Source organism: Vombatus ursinus, unplaced genomic scaffold (assembly GCF_900497805.2).
Source record: "Vombatus ursinus unplaced genomic scaffold, bare-nosed wombat genome assembly UNPS02010769.1, whole genome shotgun sequence".
NCBI lineage: Eukaryota > Metazoa > Chordata > Mammalia > Diprotodontia > Vombatidae > Vombatus > Vombatus ursinus.
Window position 1 is genome coordinate 659,726 of NW_020950547.1, and position 17,936 is coordinate 677,661.

At 35.9% G+C, this 17,936-nt stretch overlaps 1 pseudogene; it reads left to right on the forward strand.

Annotated features, from left to right (window-relative positions):
- The first annotated feature begins 411 nt into the window (after positions 1–411).
- LOC114037956 lies at positions 412–3,084 on the forward strand (annotated as a pseudogene).
- Positions 3,085–17,936: the final 14,852 nt, after the last annotated feature.

Consider the following 17,936-nt stretch of genomic DNA (forward strand, 5'->3'; position numbering starts at 1 on the left):
CCCACCAGTCTTAATTCTGGCTTCTGATTCATTCAGCCTGACATTTCACATGATGTACTCTGCATATAAGTTAAATAAATAAGGTGACAATATACAGACTTATCATACTCTTTTTCTAATCTTAAATCAATTAGTTCCATGCATGGTTCTATCTGTTGCTTCTGCATACAGTTTCCTCAGGAGACAAGTAGGATGATATGGTACTCTCATGGAGGATTTATAACATTCTGTTGTTATCCACACAGTCAAAGGTTTTAGTTCTAAGAGGGGACAGTTGAGGTCCCCCACTAGCATAGTTTTGCTGTCTATTTCTTCCTGTAACTCACTTAGCTTCTCCTTTAAGAATTTATATGCTAGTGTGGTGGGCAGAGCTGACATGAGGAGGACAATGAAGTGGGAGCTAATGGCTGAATGCAGAGGTGAGTACCAAATTGAAAGAAATGTAGCTGGGGATCAACCTTCTTTAAACCAAAAAAGGGTCAGAGTGGGTTTGGCAGCCAAAAAATAATCAACTCAGTGAAGCTCCAGAGAGAGAGAGGGTGCTGCAGATTTCTTTTCTCACTACCAAGATCTTTGTGCACTTCAAGACTCTATACCCCTACCTGTTGTGAGGCCAACCTGAGGCTGGAGGGGCTTGATTTCAATGAAAACTGCCTCAAGCTCCTGGAATGGCACCTTTGCTAAACGCTCTTAGGATAAATAAAAATTTTCCCTCTGTTGCCATCAGGAACTCATGTCAAACAGGTTTGGGAGATTAGCTTCTGATAGGTATAAAGTCTATTCTAAAAGGCAAATTCCTATAACTAGATCCAAAGTGGTGAACATACAATTATGTAAAGTTATTAAAGGCTGTTTAAATGTATCTACTGGTCTGAAGAACCTGGAGCTCCAGGGAATATATTTAAGAGAACAAGATTTAGTATTATTAACCAGGGGATTGAATAAATCAGCATCTTTAGTATATCTGTCTCTATCATATTGTCCAATTGGAGATGGAGGTTTAGAAACTATCTGTCAAAATGCTAAGACCTCAGTAATCCTCAAGACTGTAAACTTCTCAGGGTGCAATCTGACTTGGCATAGAGGAGAACATCTGGCCAATATCTTAAAGTACCAGTCAATAAGGAGACATGAGGATGTGTGGGCTGAGAGCCTTCACTATTGGAACCCTGATCTGGATGACATGGTTGGCTTGCAGCACATCTCACTTAACTGCAATGCTCTTATTAGTGATCAGGGGTCCAGTGCTTTTGCAGAATGACTTTGTGACAGTTTATGGCTGAGAGCACTTGATCAGCAGCAATGGGGAATTAGCAATGAGAGAGCTAAAACTCTACTAACTGCTCTGGAAGGAAATAAAACCATAGTGGTTCTGGATATAAGAAAAAAGCCATTAGTCGATCATTTTTTGATGAAAGCAATTATTGGTAGAGCTGCCCAGAATGGAAAAAAGTTCTAAATCAGAGGAGTAACAACAATGAAACTTCTAAGTACAGGAAGAAAACAGCCATGTAGTAAAGATTCTTATATACTCCAGAGTCATTACCACTTGGTACACATGGCTTCCTGCCCTAGTGTATTGTGGAATGTGCCAATAGGAGCAGGGGGTTCTCATTGATTAAAATTCAAGATTAACCTTGACCAGTTCAGTGAATGGATTTTCCTGTGAAAGTAACTATGGAAATCCCATCATGCTCAGAAACAGAAGAGTCAGAAGACATTGTTTTAGAACTTCTTCCTGAAAAACAAACAAACAAAAAACTAGCTCAAATCCATACAAAATAAATGAAATACAGAAGTTGGAAGAGTGCATAGAGCAATTAAAAGAAGAAAGGATTATAAGACTCAAGGCTGACAAATGAGTAATTGAGCTGGAACTTGAAAATTCCCAGTTGTGCAATATAGATTTCTCTCTATTTGAGACTTTTTATGCACAGTCACTGGAAACCATGATTTTGGAAGATGATAGTGTTTTGGGCAGGATTGAGACATTTTTCCTAAAGTTCCATACTTTTTTAGATCCCCTTAAAGATGCTGGACTTGGGCAACTTGCCACAGTAGCTGGTATATATCAGTAGGATTTTTATTTCCTGACCTAGATCATCCCCAGATAAAATTTACAATTAGTGCTATACTTACAGAAGAAAAGAAGTGACTTGAAGAAAGGCCAGAACCTAATCAGAATACCACAAGACAAATGCAGAGCATCCAAAAAGTTAGTGGTGATGTTAAAACTTTGCCTCCTGACAAAGTTTCCTAGTTTCCAATTTCTACTGAGGAGGCCTTTTTTTATTCCAAAGTTCAGTGAGTCAAGGGCACTGATAATCACCAGATTCTTCCTAAAGAATTTGTCCCTTCAACATCATTATCATTTTTAGCAATTTAGTGATTACTGAAGCTCAAGATCAAAGAAAAGAAGAGGAATCTTCCAGAAATAGTGGAAATTCCTCAAAGAAAAGTACCAAAATAAGTAAGCATACTCCAAAACACTCTTCAAAGAAACAGTCCAAAAGTTGTTCTCATTACTTCTCTAAAAGCCCGGTAAGTCAGAAAAGCAAGATACATAGGCATACCCCTTTAGTTAATGAAAAAAATTAAAACATATGGCTTCAAAAATAGTTTTGTTAGGAAAGAGACAGGAGATGCAACAGTAATATCCAAGATGGATAAAAGTAAACACAATATATCAAAACATTCTGAGAGTGAAACAGTGATATCTGATCTTGAAATTCCAGAAAATATCCATTCTCTATCAAATGCATATCTCAGGTCTAGATATTTGAAATTATGTTTTGCCTTAAAATTTTCAATAAACTTGGAAGCATGGACCAGGAAACCATTTGAGAAACTTCACTATATTTTATGATGATGAAATATTTGATGTGTATATCCTCCTCATAGTATAAATGTTTAAAGAGGATTTTATTACAGATACCCAGATCTCTAAAGGCTCTTTTATTTCATCAGTTTTCATGAATATTTTTAATATATATATTTTCCACTTACATGTAAGAATTTTTAACACTTTTTTTAAAAATTTTTGAGTTCCAGGTTCTCTACTCCTTGAGGGAGCAAGTGGTTTGATGTGGGTTGTGCATGTACTGTCATGCAAAGCATACTTCCATTGTTGACCATGTTGTGAAAGAAAACAGACACCCCCTCTGAAAAAAATCAAAAAGTATACTTTAAACTGAAAAAAAAAGGATTTGGATGCTATACCACTTGGTTCATATGTGTTTAGTATTGATGTTACTTTGTTGTCTATGGCACCTTTTAGCAATATGTAGTTTCCTTCCCTATCTCTTTTAATGAGGTCTACTTTTGCTTTTCCTTTGTCTGAGATCAGGATTGCTACCCCTGCTTTTTTTTTTTTTTTTTTACTTCAACTGAAACATAATAGATTCTGCTCCAGTTCTTTACTTTTACTCTGCATGTGTCTCTCTGCTTCAAGTGTGTTTTTTGTAAACAACATATTGTAGGATTCTGGTTTTTGGTCAGCTCTGCTATCTGCTTCCATTTATAATTATAATCACTGCCTGTGTGTTCCCTCCATCATATTTTTCCTCCTGTTTGTCCTCTCTCCTTTCAATCTTTCCATTCTCATCAATGTTTTACTTCTGTCTACTGCCTCCCTTGATCTGCTTTCCTTTCTTTCAGTCCCCTCCCCTTTATTTAATTTCCTCCCCTCCCACTTCACTTCAGGTAAGATAGATTTCTATATTCAACAGATTTTTTATGTTATTAACTCTTTGAATCAATACTGATGAGAGTAAGGTTCATGGAATGCCCATTGCCTATCCTCTCATGTTTCCCTCCACCGTAATATGTCTTTCACACTTCTTCATGTGAAATAATTTAACTCGTTCTACTTCTCCCTTCCTTCTGCATCCAATGTACTCCTCTTTCTCATTCCTTAGTTATTTTTATGTCATTCCCTCAAATTCACCTTATACCTGTACCCTCTATCTATGTATATTTCTTCTAGCTGTAGTATTGGTGGAACAATTTTAATAATTACAAATACCTTCTTCCCCTGTATGGATGTAAACAGTTTAGTTCAATTGAATCCGTTATGTTTTCTTTTCCCTTGTTCCCTTTTTACAATTCACTTGGATCTTGATATTGGAAATCAATTTTGTTTTTCAATTCTAGTCTTTTCCTGATGAAAGCTTAAAATCAATCTATTTCATTGAAAGATGATTATTCCTCTTGAAATATTATGCTTAATTTTGATGGGTAGGTGACTCTTGGTGGTACTCCTACATTCTTTGCCTTCCAGAATATCATGTTTCATGCCCTCTTATCCTTTAATGTTGCAGTTGCCAAGTCCTGTGTAATCCTGATTGTGACTCCCCAATATTTCCATTGTTTCTTTCTGGCCACTTGCAGCTTTTTTTCCTTGATAATTCTGAAATTTGGCTATAATGTTCCTTGGAGTTTTTCTTTTGGGATCTCTTTCCTGAAGTGATTGGTGGATTCTTTCAATGCCTATTTTGCCCTATGGTTCCAGGACATCAGGGTAGTTTTCCTTGATAGTTTCTTGAAAGATGCTGTCCAGATCCTCTTTTTAATTATGGCTTTCAGGTAGTCCAATGATTCTGATATTGTCTTTCCTGGGTCTATTTCCAGGTGAGTTGTTTTTCTCATAAGATATTTTACATTTTCTTCCATTTTTTTTCATTTTTGAATGTATTTGATTCATTCTTGATATCTCATAAAGTCATTAGCTTCTACTTGCTGAATTCTAGTTTTTAAGGTGTGTTATATCCCCTTTTTTCATTTAAACAATTCTACTTTTAAGTAGTTGTTTTCTTTTTCCAATCTGTGACTCTTTTTTCATAATTCTCTTGTATCACTCTGATTTCTTTTCTCAATTTTTCTTCTACTTCTCATATTTGGTTTTCAAGCTCCTTTTTGAGCTCTTCTATGAGTTCTTTCTGGGCTTGAGACCACTTTCCATTTTTCTTTGGGGCTTTGCCCATGGGTGTTCTGACATTGTTGTCTTCTTCTGAATTTGTGTCTTGGTCTTCCTTGTGACAATGAAAACTTTCTATGGACTGATTCCTTTTTTTTTTTTTTTTGCTCATCTTTTTTTCAGCCTTTTTCCTTTCTTTTAAATTTGAGCTCTGCTCCTGGGTTGGAAGTGGCACTGTCTCAGGCCTCTTGTGCCAGGGGCTGCAGGCTCTGGCTATTTACCTGGTGCTGCACTGATGTTGCCCTGAGGACACTGGGGGACCCTCATGTCTGATGCTGCACTAAGGGGGTGGGATGAAGGGAGGTGGTTGCTCCTCAAAGTTGCAGGTGTCTGGCAGCTTACCTAATGCTAACCTGGTATCTGGTGTGTGCTGTGGGGTGTTCCTCTGTTGACATCTTCCTGTTTCCCCAGTGCTACACTGAAGCACATGGTAGGTTTTGGAGCTGGTATTTCTGTTTACTGGCTATGCTGAGTTATGTGTGGGGTCCCACAGTTGCTGTCTGCCCATTTTCTTAGGCACCTATAGGATTGGTGTCTGTTTGTCCAGGGTTATGTTGAATCACATGGTGGTCTGGGTGCTAACAGTTGCTTGCTTGCCCAAGGTTATGCTAAAGCATGTGGTGGCTCTCAGCTGACATCTCCCCATTGCTTGGTCTATCATGAGGCATGTGGGAGGTCCTAGTGTTGGCATTTGCCTGCTCCATCACACCAAGGCTCAGGATCTCTCACTAGTCTGCTAAAGCAGTTTGCTGCTGGCTTGTTGGGATGTTTCCTTTCCTGGACTTTGCTCCCCTTTTATCTGAGTGAAACAGACCTTTCCTGACAACATTCCAAGTTTCTTGGGCTAAAAGAATGCTTCACCCTGTCTTTCTGCTGGTTCTGCTGTTCTGGGATTTGTTTTGTGGTGCTATTTTACAGTTGTTTGGAGGTAAATATGGGAGAGTTATGGCAATTTACTCCTTACTCTGCCATCTTGGCAGCCAGAATAAGTTGTTGATATTTTCTAACAACTCTTCTAGTAATAAATCTATAATCTTTAGTACATTAGAGAAGTCCATAACAATTTTGCACCAAGGAATTGGAAAAAGAAATGATTATTTTCATATGAGTAGAATAGGTATGGTTTCATGGGCCTTGAAGGAAGGGTAAAATTTCAAAAGTCAGAGGTGGATACAGGTAGATTATTTTCAGGAATGAAGAACATCATGAACAGAAGCATGGAGATAAGAAAGGGTAGGACAAGAAGAAGGAATGATAAATAATCTATTTTGGTGGAATGTGGAGAGTGCAATAAGCCTGGAAAAGGAGGTATACAGTAGTTTACAGTACAGTAGTATACAGTACAGTGCAGAAAAGTAGTATACAGACTATGGAGAACATTGAATACCAGCTAAGGAATCTGTATTTTCTTTGAGTAAGTAATGGGTAGCTACTGAACTTTTGCTACCCAGCTTTAGGAAGATTGTGTGAGTAGTCATGTGAAAGATGTGTCAAACAGCCGTGACTGACAAGGGATTGCCAGGTTGAATCCTTCAATTATCTGTAATAGATGAGTGCAATACTATAAGTTTCCATACAAATATATGTATATATATATAATATGTATACACACACACATATATGGAGATAGAGATATATAGATAAATTTTTTTCTATAAAGTTATATCTATATATGCATATGCATGCATATAAAACACATTACATATATTATAAATATTCACACAAGTGTGTGTTTGTGGTGCTTTAGTTAATTCTTTTGGCAGCAGATTTATCTTCACAGTTATGTCTCATTTTTGTTGTTGTTTAGTTGGGGTAGTTGTATCTGACTCTTCGTGATTCCATTTTGGGTTTTCTTGGCTAAGATACTGGTTTTCCATTTCCTTTTCTAGTTCATTTCACAGTTGAGGAAACTGAGGCAAACAGCATCAAGTGACTTACCCAGGGTCACAGCAAGTAAGTGTCTGAGGCCAGATTTGAACAAGAAGATGAGTCTTTCTGACGCTAAGTCTGGCACTCTAGCTACCACATCACCTAGTTGTCCATATGTCTCATTTTACTTATTATTAATATTGGCTTCATTTTATTTTCTAAACATCAAGTTAAGGGGGAAACAACTTGGAAGCTAAAAGGATAGTGACAAAGAAAAAAGAGAACAAAACTAACTATGGAGAATACTTAAAATGTACAGTTCACTGTATAATACCAGCAACAACTGATATTTATATAGATATTTAAAGTTTAAAAGTAATTTCTAATTTATGATAATATGGGTATAATCTTACCCATTTTATGTATTAACTGAGGTTCAGAGGTCAAAGCACTTGCCCAGGACAACATAGCTAGAAAGATTCAGAAGTATAGTTTGTTTAGGCCATGTGTGCATAAATGGTGTTTATGGAGTGAACTTATTCTTCCCAGTTGTGTTGTACCTACCACTAATGCCAGACTGTACTTCAGAACAGCTGAAGGACAACAGAATCCAAAATACAGCTGAAGCTAATATTTGGAAATGCAGGTCAGTACTGAAATATCCCAATAAATTTCCAGTAAATCTAACATCTATTCAATTTTGTCTTCCATTGAATCCTTGTGGATTTCACATAATTCAAATCAAACTGGTTTTCATGGAATTGACCTGAAACTGAACTACCTTTAATTTTTAAGATTTCTAGTCTCCTCAGTGCTTTTGTACAGAATTCTGTACGACAAAAAATATAGCCTCTTCCACAAAGAGCTGTTTGGATAAAGCCTTTAATTTTTATTTTGTTGCTTTAAGACCACAGCAGTGGATAAGATAATCATAAATTTCTCTGGTACAGATGAAATTAGGCCTGACCTGAGGTGCAAGATGGCATCTGAAAACTGCCTTTTCATTCTATGATTCTATGTCATCTTAGCAATAATATCACTTAATTGTATATAGCACATAAAGGTTTACAAGCACTTTATATGCATTAGTTTATTTAACCTTCAAAACAACTGTTAGAGGTAAGCATGAGGTAGTGGAAAGCTATTAGATTTGCAATTAGAAGCTGTGGTTTCAGGACCCTGTTTTGCTTTTCAATTCAATTCAACACATTATTATTCCCTTACTGCATGCCATATACTGTGGTAGGTGCTATGGATACAAACACTAAAATAAAAGCAGCCCTTGTCCTCTAGAAGCTTACATTATACCATAGAGGAATCTTTATTAAGCTTATGACCCTTAACACATTACCTCCCAACTTGGAGCATATTCCTGAAATCAAAAATGCCAGCTGTTAAACAGCTGCCACTAGTAGTCAGTTAAGCCAACATATAAAGAAATAATAAAGTAGCCTGAGGCAAGAAGAGGTAAACTATGTCAACCATCAAGTCCCTTGTCACATCCTAGTAGAAATAGCTTAGGCTTGAACCCAGAGGCCCAGGAACTGTCATGTACCTCATCCCTGCTTCCAGCCTATTCCCCCACAGGCATCATCTAGATTAATAACCTTTGTAAAGATGAGAACTAACTATTACCTCTGTAGTAGCTGCAGCCCTGGCCTCCTCAGTAGTGATAGCAATACTCCCAAACCAGAAAACTTGGCATAAGAGTCCTTGGTATTGTAAAATGATTCAACATCAGAAAGGGGTATGGTCTTGAGTGACTCTAGAATACTGGGCCTGGAGTTTGGAAAACCTGGGTTTGAATCCAGCTGTAGACACTTACTAGTACTGGGGGGGGGGGGGAGTCACTTAAGTTCTCTTTGGTACAGATTTCTCATCTGCAAAATGACGATAATAATAGAACCTATCTTCCAGGGTTATTGTGAGGATCAAATGAGATAATAATTCTAAGTGCTTAGCAAGGTGTCTGGCAGATAACAAGCACTATGGAAATATTAGCCATCTTCATCTATCACTGGGAATCATATTAAAGTAGATGTATTACCATCTATTTTGCTGCTAGACCCCCCAAAACCACTAGACCTTTCCATCTAATTAGCAACTGAAAACTTCCATATGTATTGTCTCACTGTGGGAGTTTCCTTGAGAGTAGAAACTCACCTTACTTTTTTTTAACGTTTGCATTCCCAGTGTTTACTAAGCACAGTGCTCTGCACATAGTAAGTGTTTAATAAACCATTTTTTTTGTTAATTCAGTTGGAAATAAGTTTCAACATGCAAGAAAAAGCGTATACCTTCTATAGATTCTGGCATTCAAAGAGTTAAATGTATATCTAAGTATAGTGTTGCAATTGAGATATATAAGCAACTCTTCACAAACCAATCTAAAGATTCTAGCATCTTTCTTTTGGAATAACTGAAAAATAGATGTTTGATAGCTGTAGATTTCACAGTTTTGCATGACGTATTTTCTGAGCAAATACAACCAGAGATTTATAAAATAAGAGGCTACAGGGCAAATTTACACAATATGGGAATGCCATTTTATACAATATGAGACAATTCCCTTCATTTTTAGCAGAAATGGTTCTTCAACCACCCAAGTGCCATATGAAGTAGCTCCCTTTTTAGGAAGGGTCCATTGGTATCTTGTTGAAATGGCAGGATGTTCTATTGATGAATTTGCATTGTGGGTCCATTTTGGAGATATATATTTTTGATGGAAAGTCTGCTTTCTGACCAGGAGCACTAAATACCCAAAGGAGTGGACATGGATAAAAAATGATTTTGGGCCTCTTGTTCAAAATGTCAAAGGACAATTGTTTCTTCAAAAAGAAAAAGATGAGAGCTACTGAGAGTAGCTGCATATTTATCAAAACATGGCACAGGCAGCCTACTTTAATGTATGCAATTCCATTTTGTGGTCAATTAGAAACACAAGGGCAATAGCTTTACTCATTTAATTTATAAATAAATTGTTATAACATCCCACATAATAATGTTTCAACAATATTTGAATGGTGAAAATGTCCTTGTCATCTCCCCAAAAGCTCTGCTTGTGTGTGTGTGTGTCTAGTTATTCTTCCAATAGGGTACCACTACTCAAGATATAATTCCTATTGCTGCCTTATACCCCCCCCCCATTTTCTGTAAACTCCCATGCCCCATGAAGGCTTGTTAAATGTTGCTTTCCTGAGTATAACATCAAAGGCAGGAATCCAATTGAATGCACCTGGCTAAGTACCTTTTCCCTCCCTTTAAATCCCTTAGTCTTGGTCCAAATCCCCAAGTGACACCTATGTGAGGGACAGAACCCAAAACCCTGCACCAAACTAGGAGGAGCAAAAGACAGACATATCTTGGATATCAGGTTGTAGAGTTAGCTGTTATCTTCTGACTCTTCAATGTTCTTTTCCTCCTGTTGTGATCTGAAGATCATCTCATCTAAGCTTCCAGTGAATCTGAAGATCTAGGGATTTTTGCCTCTTTAGTAACTGATTTTAGAAATTTCAAAGCCCCCAAAAGCAGCTGCCACTGACCAGGAAATCTTCTATTTCATCTACCTCCCTCTTCTCTTTTGACTCCTTTTTTTCTTCATCAGGGTTCTAGGGGAAGACAAATATTACACTCTCAGATTTGTTCTGTGAGGTGAAAATGGAGTCTATTCTTCTATAGATAAAATTATATGATGAAAATGTAGATTTTGAAATATGCTATTATTTATATTAGAAAGGGAGTGTGCCTTAATGGGTAGACAGCTAGCCTCATAGATAATAGTTTTAGATTTATAAAGCACATTAGAAGATATCTAGGCCAACTCTTTCTCTTTATAGATGAGGGAACTGAGGCCCAGAGAAGTGAATTTCCTCAAGCTAATGCAAGTGGTAAGTAGTATAGTCAGCATTTGAACCCAGGTCTTCTGGCTGAGTCTTGCACCCTTTCCACTATACCACTTGCCTAACAATCAAATAGACCTGGATTTAAATTTAGCGTCTGACAAATACTGATTTAAGCCCCTAGGCAAGTGACTCAGGAAACTCTCTAAGACAACCAATATTAAAGGGATTTTCTGAATTGCTAGGGGAATTTCCTCACCAGAAGTTCCTTGGACTGATAAAATCATAGGTTTGGGCCAAGCAAAAAAAAATGCTTATAAGTGACTATAGATAAATTAATAGACACAGATTATGAACTAAATGTAACTCAATGGGAAAAAAAAAAGCTTTTAAAGAAAGTAGACAAGAAGGCAGTGGGATTTGATGCAAGTAGAGGGCTACAGAGCCTAGATAAAAGGAAAATGAATTCAGTCAAGTGAGGGAGGAGGGACAAGATTGTCCTTTATATTTGCTTGGGCTATTTATGTGGAATGGAACAAGACAGGATATCAAAGTATTGAAAGCACAGGATTTGGAGTCAGAGGAACTGGATGTGGATTCTGACTGAAATTTAGTCATCAGCACTATGAACTTGGACTTACTTCACTAATTAAAGTAAATTTCCTTATCTACAAAATGAGTGGATTAGACTAGATAATCTCTAAGGTCCCTATAGGTTGTAAACTTATGTTCCTGGGAGATACAGGAAATAAAGAGCAGCTCAATTCGGTTATTAGGTAGCTTCATGGAAGGCAATTTTGACTTAGAACTGAAGGCAAATAGAGAGGAAGAAGATGCCACAAAGGGCCTTTTTATTTATTTTTTGTTTGTTTTGGCAGCAGGGAATCAAAGAAATAGATAAGTAAAGAAAGAATCCTAGCATGTACTAGGAATAGAACTTGAAAATAAAATAAGAGGAAAATATGTTTGTAAATTATTAATTCATCAAGGGAAATTGAATAACAAGGCTATGTACTTGTGTTTAACTGCCTGCATACAGTTTGAACAGCAATCTTCAAACACCATCTAAAAATAGTTTTTACTGAAGATGTGTTGTATTGAAGACACTAGAGGAGAATGTCAGAGAATAGTGAATGCCTTGGTACCAATGACAAAATTCAAAACAAAAACTCTTACATACTTGAGGTGTAGCAGTAGAAAGGTAAACCGAGAATGTGAGAAAATTCTTTCTTTGAGGAATTTTTGGACCTTTTATTGTACAGGTTACTATTCTTCTAAAGTGCTGTACTTTCATATGGATCAACTTATTCCTGAAAGATGCGAAAAAAACCCAACTGCTTTCATGTAAAGAAAAGCAGTTAGATCAACTGGTAAAGAATGTAAGATATTGACTGTTTTATAAAGAAACAGTGTAATGTTATAAGAAATAGGAGAAAACTGATTGAATAATATCTAATAATAATAATTGTTTAACAAAAGAATGTTTAAAAAATGGTGTCAGATGTGACTTGAACAGGTTGGGAAAAATAAACTGGCATAAATATAAAGACTCAAATGCTTTTGTAAAAGATGTAGAGTGGTCATTCTCCAATCAATAAATGATCAAAGGATATGAATAGGCAGTTCTCAGATAAAGAAATTAAAGTTATCTGTAGTCATATAAAAATGCTCTAAATCACCATTGAATAGAGAAATGCAAATAAAAGCATCTCTGAGGTACCATCTCACACCTATCATATTGGCTAATATGACAAAAAAAAAGAAAGTGATAAATGTTGGAGATGTGGGAAAAATTGGAACACTAATGCATTGTTGGTGGAGTTGTGAACTGATCCAACCATTCTGGAGAGCAATTTGGAACTATACCCAAAGGACTATAAAACTGTGCATACCCTTTGTTCCAGCAATACCACTACTAGGTCTGAATCCCAAAGAAATCATAAAAAAGGGGAAAGGACCCACATGCACAAAAAAAAAAATTATAGCAGGTCTTTTTGTAGTGGCAAAGAATTGAAAATTGAAGGGAAGCCCATCATTTGGGGGATGACTGAACAAATTGTGGTATACGAATGTAATGGAATACTATTGTTCTATAAGAAATGATGAACAGGCAGATTTCAGAAAAACCTGGACTTACATGAACTGATGCTGAGTGAGGTGAGGAGAATCAGGCTAACATTACATATAGTAATAGCAACATTATATGTCAACCAACTTTGATAGACTTCGTTCTTCTCAGCAATGCAATGATCTAAGAAAATTCCAAGGAAGTCATGATGGAAAATGCTGTCCATATTCAGAGAAAGAACTATAGAGTCTGAATGCAGATAGAAGCATATCATTTTCTCTTTTTTTTCTTTCTCATGTTTCTTTTTTCCCTTTTGTTCTGATTCTTCTTTCATAATATGACTAATTAATGTGGAAATATTTTTAATATGATTGTACATGTATAACCCATATCAGATTGTATGCTATCTTGGAGAGGGAGAAAAAAAATTGGAAATCAAAACTTTGTAAAAGTGAGTGTTAAAAACTATTTTTGCATGTAATTGGAAAAAAATAAAATACTATTAAGTGGAAAAAATAAAGAAAAAAAGATGTAGGATGATGCCCTTTTTGTATCTGAACAGTTTGAAGTCTTGAAGGGGGCAGACAAAGGTTTTCTCAAAAAGTGGAAAAATGTAAATATTAAGGAATAGTTTGGGAGACATAGAAAATGATGTTAGAATGTGTTGAGAACTTTGACCTATAAGACATCATATTGCCTCAGATAATTTGCATGCTGATTTTAAGATTTAAGAAGGCAAAACTAAAAAAAAAAAGAGAAATCATATATGTGTCTGGAGAAATGATTAAATGAAGATTCTTGATTTTATAGAGTTGAGTTGTTACCTCACAATTGAAAGGTGAAGCAATGGTCACAATGCTATAATTTCAGTAATTGAGGATATAGTTAGTGGTAATTAAGGCTGATATAATAAAAAAAATGTGAGAGAAGTTGTCAAAAAGCAGCTCAGAAGACTGCATACTGAGAGCATTAGATCTTCAATCATAAACCATTTATAACTAGATTTTTCCCCCTGAAGTTCAGGTCAGGCTGTGATTAGCTCTCCATCATACCTGAACAGCTCTTAGGAAGAACAAAATGATGACTGGTTATAAACATTGAGAAGAGTTTTCTGACATATTTGGACAACAAAAAAGCAGCCTTTTAATTTTGGTCCAATGTGTGGTGATTCTGTTTGAAACCTCTCCACAGTAAGCACAGCCTATGTTAGCCCCAAAGCTTGGCTAGGGATATTTCAAAAAGAGTCATGAACACCAGGCATTTCTCTAAGGTGTCTAAATTTTGAAAGAAAATAAATCGAGCAGGAGAGCTTGGGGAGTCATTCCATTCTAGAAATACTCAGTCCCATTTTGGAATAATGCCTATCTGTATATGTGTGAAATGTCCTTTACTACCCCTCATTACTACAATGGTCAGATTTGCCATCTTAAAAAAATGATCTTTATTTTTTTTTCTTTTTGTATTTTGATTAACACTGAATAAGCTGGAGGTATTAAACTTTATCTTGAGAAAAACTTAGAGATGGTTTGTTTGGTGTTGTGGAAATTCTTACTGCTTTCAATACACAATTAGTAATGGACTATTTTGTATAGTTGTTTTCATTTTTCATTTGGACAAACAAGCACTGTAATTAAAGCTATTAGAATAAAACCTCTGAATAAGAACCAGCTTAGAGTTATTTGAAAAAAACAAAACAAAACAAAACAACAACAAGAATAGTCACCTGACAAAAAGACTTCACCTATTAATTCCTAGTCCCATCTCTGGGCACAACAGACCATTCCACCCTACTATTCACTCATCAGGATTCTGTGTTGTTAAATCAGAACTCTAGGCATAACAGTTCAAGTTTACTTTGAACAAAGCAAGCCAAAGCTAGCTAACTCTCCGCTCTCCACTCACTCGTCAATTGAAAATATTCATTTTATCTAATTAAACCCAAAATTTCTCCCTATGAAATAAAGCAACTGAGTAACCTATCTTTTCTCTTTCCATTTTTTGTTCTCAAACTAAAGGGGGATAACAAAGAGTAATGTGCACAACTGAAAGGTTCCATCTCTTTTAAGCTCTAGGTGGCTCCAAAGATCATTAGCAGAACTCCATCCTTTATTCAGCCAATCAGGAATTACTGTACATGCATTGCAAACGACACATTTCATTGATTTAATACATTTTTAAAATATTATTTTCCCCCATTTGCCTGTCAAGAAAATTTTTAGCATTCATTTTGGTGCTATTTTTTTTTTGGTGAGGCAATTGGGGTTAAGTGACTTGCCCAGGGTCACACAGCTAGTAAGTGTCAAGTGTTTGAGGTCAGATTTGAACTCAGGTCCTCCTGATTCCAAAGCCAGAGCTCTATCCACTGTGCCACCTAGCGTGATATTTTGAGTTTCAAAATTTTCTCCCTCCTTCCCTTCCACCCCCTCTTCTGAAAATGGTAGGCAGATTGATATAGTTTACACATGTGCTATCATGTAAAAATATTTCCATATCAATCAGAATTGTGAAAAAAGAAATAGATCAAAAGAAAAAAAAACAAAAGAAAGAATAAAGTGAAAAAAATGTGCTTCAATTTGTGTTGAATCCATTGTATTGAATTTGATGTGGATAAAGATAACATTTTTGTTCCTGGGTCCTTTGTACTTGACTTAGGTCATTGTATTGCTGAGAAGAGCTGAGTCATTCATAGTTGATCATCACACAATGTTGCTGATTCTATATACAATGCTTTCCTGGTTCTGTTCATTTCACTTTGCTTCAATTTGTGTAAGTCTTTCCTGGTTTTTCTGAAATCTGCCTGTTCATCATTTCTTATTGCACAATAGCATTTCATTAGATTCATATACCACAGTTTGTTCAGCCATACCCCAATTAATGAGGAATTTTCAATATTTTGCCACCACATAAAGGGATGCTATAATTTTTTTAGTATGTATAGATCTATTTTTTTTTCATACATACAGATCTTTTCCCCTTTTTATGATCTCTTTGGGATACAGACCTAGTAGTGGTATTGCTGGATCAAAGGGTACGCATAGTTTTATAGCCCTTTGGGCATAGTTCCAAATTGCTTTCCAAAATGGTTGGATCAGTTCACAATCCAACAGTTCATTAAGTGTTCCAATTTTCCCATATCTTCTCTAGTATATTTAATTTTCATTTTCTGTAATATTAGCCAATCTGACAGGTGTGAGGTGGTACCTCAGAATTGTTTTAATTTGCATTTTTCTAATCAAAAGTGTTTTAGAGGACTTCTTTCTATGTCCATAGATACCTTTGATTTCTTCATCTGACAACCTTCTATTCATATCCTTTGACCATTTATCTATTGGGGAATGACTTGTATTCTTACAAATTTGACTCAGTTGTATATATATTTGAGAAATGAGGCCTTTATGAGCCTTTATTTGCTGTAAAGATTGTTTCCCATCTTTCTGCTTTCCTTCTAATTTTGGAAAACAAAAAACAAAAATAAAAACAAAAAACCCCAAAACATTGGTTTTGTGTGTATAAAAGCTTTTTAATTTAATATAATTAAAATTATCTATTTTATATTTCATAATGTTCTTTATCTCTTATTTGGTCATGAATTCTTCACCTCTAAATAGATCTGACAGGTAGACTATTCCTTGCTCTTATAATTTGCTTTTGATGTCACCCTTTATGTCTAAATCATGTCAAATGTCTGTAGTATCTAATTTTTCTGATATTCTATTTATCTCCTTATTTCTTTCTTGTTTATTTTTTGGTTGGATTTATTGATTTCTAAGAGTTGAAATCCCCCCATAGAAGAGTTTTGCTGTTCATTTCTTCCTGTAATTCACTTAACTTCTTTAAGAATTTGGATGCTACACCACTTGGTGCATGTATGTTTAGTATTGATATTGCTTCATTGTGTATGGCACCTTTTAGCAATATATAGTTTCCTTCCTTATCTCTTTTAATGAGATGCATTTTTGCTTTTACTTTGTCTGAGATCAGGATTGCTACCTCTGCTTTTTTTACTTCAGCTGAAGCATAATAGATCCTGCTCCAGCCCCTTACCTTTATTCTGTATGTCTCTCTGTTTGAAGTGTGTTTCTTGTAAACAACATATAGGATTCTGGTTTTTGATCCACTCTGCTATCCACTTCCATTTTATGAAAGAGTTCATCCCATTCCCATTACAGTTTTGATTACTACATGTGTATTTCCTTTCATCCTATTCTTTCTTCTGTTTGTCCTCTCTCCTTTCATTCTTTACCTCCTGGACAATGTTTTGCTTCTATCTACCACCTCCCCTGATGTGCCTTCCCTTCTGTCAGTCCCCACCCCACCCTTTACTTGATCTCCTCCCCTCTTACTTCTCTGTCAGAAAAGATAGATTTCCAAATTCAACTGATTGTGTATATGATTCCCTCTTCAAATCAATATTGATGGGAGTAAAGTTCAAGTGATGCTCATCATCCACCCTCCCATCTTCCACTCCACTGTAGTAGGTCTTTCACACCTCTTCATGTGAAATAACTTACCCCATTCTACCTCTCCCTTCCTTATGTACCCAGTGTCCTCCACTTTCTCATCCCTTAATTATTTTTTATGTCATTCCCTCAAATTCACCGTATACCTGTATCCTCTGTCCGTGTACATTTTTCTAGCTGTACCATTAGTGAAACAGTTTTTAAGAATTGCAAGTATCATCTTTCCCTGTACGAATGTAAACAGTTTAGTTCAATTGAATCCTTTATGTTTTCCTTTTTCCACTTTTTCCCTTTTTATGATTCACTTGGGTCTTGATATTGAAGATCATTTTTTTTGTTCAGTTCTGATCTTCTCCTGATGAAAGCTTGAAGCATGGGAAAGAAGGACTTTAATGGAGCAAAGAATAGCACCCATTAATAACCCTAATAACTTTTGGGCAAGGCTTGGACATTACTTTGACCTTAGAAGTCCCTTCCAATCATCTTAGTGTATGATAATATGTTATTTAATAAAGTATTTGGTCTCTTTTAGTTTCTCTTTGTTTTAACATATCTCTGTACTCTTGAGATGACTCTCAGGTAAGATTTTTCCAAAGGGCCAAGAATGAGATTTCTACTCTTTTTCACTCCTTAGACTTCCAAAAATGACTAAGAAGGATAAAAAGGTCATGGTATCACATATAATCGCTGCCATATCTTACTGAGTTTGTATTGATTTATTTAAT